Source organism: Echinops telfairi, unplaced genomic scaffold (assembly GCF_000313985.2).
Source record: "Echinops telfairi isolate 266 unplaced genomic scaffold, ASM31398v2 ScPeMD7_7468;HRSCAF=8506_0, whole genome shotgun sequence".
Classification (NCBI taxonomy): Eukaryota; Metazoa; Chordata; class Mammalia; order Afrosoricida; family Tenrecidae; genus Echinops; species Echinops telfairi.
In genome coordinates this window covers 36,824,600-36,828,581 of record NW_022111369.1, presented here as the reverse complement: position 1 = coordinate 36,828,581, position 3,982 = coordinate 36,824,600, and the positions used below count along the sequence as shown (strand labels likewise).

Below are 3,982 nucleotides of genomic sequence, written 5' to 3'. Positions count from 1 at the left end.
GGTCACATATAGATCCTTGTAATCGGTTCCCTCTTTCCAACCCACTCTCCCTCTAACCTCCCAGTATCGCCACTCACACCACTGGTCTTGAAGGGATCATCTGCCCTGGATTTCCTGCGTTTCCAGTTCCTATCTGCACCAGTGTACATCCTCCGGTCAAGCCAGACTTGCAAGCCTGTGCGAAACTGCTTTTATGAAAAAATTCACACTGATCAGAGAGAACCTTCCCAGGCTATGCCACTGGGTGCGCTAACACAGAGCAAGTTGCTGGACACTTGTCTAGCGGGAAAAATTAGCACTACAAAAGCTCCACTCTGCTCAGCACAATAGCATTTTTTTTAGGGGGGGTACCCCCTCGTAATTCTACATACAACACTCCGACACAAAGTGATCTTCAGATAAAGGAGCCATTAGATTGAGATCAGAAACCTCAACAAAGGGCAACATCGGGAACACTTGCCAATTAAACATTAATCAAATCGATTAAGGAATGCTTCACTGTTCTATGTGCAAAGAAGCCTGGTGGGACAGCGCAAAAAGATGTTGGGCTGTTAACTTCAGTGGGTGGTTCAAACCCACCAGCGGCTCCACTAGAGAAAGATGAGGCTGTCTATTCCTATAAAATTGTACAATCTCAGAATCTCCAAGAAGTTCTATTCTTCTCTAGAGGGTGCCTGTGAATTGGAATCCACTCAACAGCAGTGGGTTTGGTTTTTGTTTTTGTGTGTGTGCAAGCTGACAAATCGCCATGAAATTGCTGCTAGTGCTTTCAGTGACGGAGCAAATTTGAGAATACAAAATCTACAAGGTAATGATGAAAGACTACGATTGTGTAGTGGCACAATGGCTACATGTTGGGCAGTGACTTGAAAGATCAGCATTTCAAAACCACCAGCCACTCCACTGAAGAAAGGCGTGCCTTTCTGCCCCATTGCCAGGCACAGCCTCAGAAACCCACAGAGGCAGTGCTACCCTGTCCCCCTGGGTCACTGGGACCGAAGGCTAAGGAGAGAGGTGGCTCAATGGTAAAATTCCCGCCTCCCATGTGTGACCACCCAGGTCCCATTCTCAGCTGGTAACCCTCACGGCACAGTCACCACCCATTGGCCTGCCCAGGGCTATGACGCAGAACAGGTTTCCGCGGAGCGTCCGGGCTAAGAGAAATCAGGAAGAGAGGCCTGGCAATACACCTCTCAAGATCAGCCCATGAAAGTCCTCTGGGTCACAAGGGTTCAGTCCCCAAGTGATACTGCTGACGGTGCATGAATGGCAGCCGTTGGAACAGGGCTACATAGGGTTTCTCTTTTCTTTCTTCTGGGAAACATTTTATTCAGTCATCTTTATTTACAGTTGAAACTCTGGGAATTCAAAATTAACATCCTTGCCTGTAAGCTTCTTATAAACTGCAGAAAAGGTTTTACCCTTGTGTTCTACATTGTTCTGTTGGGCTTTGTCCAAATGAACCTTTATAAGCCTGCTGTCGTCCAGCTTGACCCGGAGTCTCTTGCCCACATTTACACTTGGGACGACCACGTCTTCAAGGACGGCATCGTGCACAGCTGTCCAAGGCGGCTCCTGGGACGCTTTGGCTTATTCTTTGTACGGCTTTTCTGAGTTGGTTTAGGCAGAATTCTCCTCTGAGCAATAAAGACAACGTGCTTCCCACTGAATTTTTTCTCCAGTTCCCGTACTTGCCGGACTTGGATTTTCTGGAAAGATTTCAGTTGAGGAACAGGAACAAAAATTATAATAGCTTTCCGACCACTACCAACTTCCATTTCCTTGGCTGCTGTAACACTCAGCTCCCTTCATGGAGCCTTTAGGTCCGAGCTCATCTCCAGCTCAAGAAGAGCCTGAGAAATCCCAGACTCAAATTCATCCGGCCATCGGACTTCACAATCTTCGCACCTGAACTGAACATGGCTTTTCTGGCCGAGCGCTGGCCTAGGAAGAGGTTTTTCTAAGTCAGCCCTCATCAGCAGCTAAGGACCACGACGACACACCAAGACAGCACATGTAACGGCTTTGACAAATGACTGGAGATAAGGATTTCTCTGGGAACCCTCTGGCTGTCATTTAGTTTGTTAGGGCAGGATCATGTTGGAACTCGGGCCCAAGCCCTAAATCACCGATAAAACAGATACACAGACCCGGCTGTTCACATGGATCCATCTCATGAGATTGTTTCTTCGACTCTGCAGAGGGAAAGGGAGGAGATGGCTTCTCCTGGCATCATCAATTTCTCACCAGTGAAGGGCAGTGCCAGCATTGCTAACGGCCCCTTGGAGTATGGACTAGAAGTCACTTTACCAGGAACCACTGAAGAAATTAAATGGGAAAATGAAAACCTTCTTGAAGGCAGGGTTTCAAGCCAGCTCACCTAACTCCCAGGATTGCATTTCAAATTCCACACCGCTCCTTTTACCTCTAAATGCCATTGATAATGAGCTCAGACCCAGTAGTCCTTCCTAATAAAGTAGGTTCTAGATGAACTTTTAAGAGAAGGGAAAAAATAAAAATTCTGGCCCTTTAACAGCTTGATTTATGAACACTCAGGTGGAAATGGGGGCAGATTGCTCAGTCGTGCTTTACTGATACCGTCTTGAAAACTTCTAGGGGGTCAGGGGCATATAATATCAAAGGAATCTTTATAACTAACTTTTACACATTCAAGTTTTGATCTTTAGGTATATACTGAAGTGTCATTTAAAAACTATGGATTTTCCTAAAAGTTAAAAAACAATAATGTTCATCACACCATTCTGTTATTGGAATTTAGAACAGTCATTTGCTATACAGGTAATTTTGGTCTAATTTATTTGTCTATTTTAAGGGAATACAACTATTAGAATCATTGTTGATTTGTAAAACATACACTGCAGAATAGAAACTGATTGTTTAAAAAATGAATTTAATTTTATGTTTTAATGTTTTAAAAGATTAACTTAATTTTATGTTTTTAATGAGTCCAACTAGCTTTTTGAAAGTTCACAGCTGGAAACAAAAATACCTTCGGTGCAGTTCTACACTGGTGCGTGGCCAAGTTCTTTTCTGTTTTGTTTAGCTTTACTGTTCAGGCATCAGTAATTCCTATTGATGATGACACTACAACAGCAAAGTCGATATGTTTTGGCTGAGGGAGAGGATGGCAGCTATTAGGTGACTGAAATTATTTGATTCTTAGCTGTGTCCTCACAGCCCCCAGGGCAGGAAACAGTATTTCTTTCAAGAAATGTGTCTTAGGTCTTTTCATCTGCCGAGGGAAGAGAAGTGTGGATTCAGGACCAGGAGCATAATGAATTTGGTAAAGAAAATAATTAAGCATTCCATCTTCAATTAGCCCTTCAAAAAGATAAAAGATCTTTGCTAACTAATTTTAATAAATGTTACCCTGACTCATTTATAGACTGTAAATTATACTCTACATAGCTTCCAGAAAGCAGTGACTTATAAGGACTTGAGTTATTTCTTAAAGTCAGTTACGTAGTGTCAAGCATTAACAGGATTGGGGAATGCGTCCAAAGTTTAGCACAAGAAAATCTTTAGTAAATGGGTTATTTTTCACTCTAATTGTGAGTTTGCTCCAATTGACATTCATCTTTATCAGTTTGTGTCGACCAGACAGGACTAAAAATGATGGCAGGTAACGCAGAATACATACTGGACATTGGCACCCCTTTGAGCATGAAGCAGCACAGTGAACTGAACTACCGCTGTTAGGTGCCATTGAGTCGGTTCTGACCCATGGCGACCCCCCTACACAACAGCGAGACTCACTGCCTGGTAATGTGCCATCCTCACGATGGGCCCAATATGCTGAGGCCCATTGTTGTAGCCACAGTGTCCGTCCATCTTGCTGACAGCCTTCCTCTTTTTTGCCGCTCCTCTACTTTACCAAGCATGATGTCCTTCTCCACGTGCCCTTCTCCCCGGACTGGTCTTTCCTGACAACATGTCCAAAGGATGTAAGACATGCCTCTAA

At 44.0% G+C, this 3,982-nt stretch overlaps 1 protein-coding gene and 1 pseudogene across 4 annotated transcripts in view; both read right to left on the bottom strand.

Annotated features, from left to right (window-relative positions):
* TMEM150C (transmembrane protein 150C) overlaps positions 1-3,982 on the bottom strand; it is a 47,161-nt gene that overhangs the window by 20,290 nt on the left and 22,889 nt on the right. The gene's annotated exons all lie outside the window — the stretch shown is intronic.
* Positions 1,307-1,921, bottom strand: LOC105978689 (annotated as a pseudogene).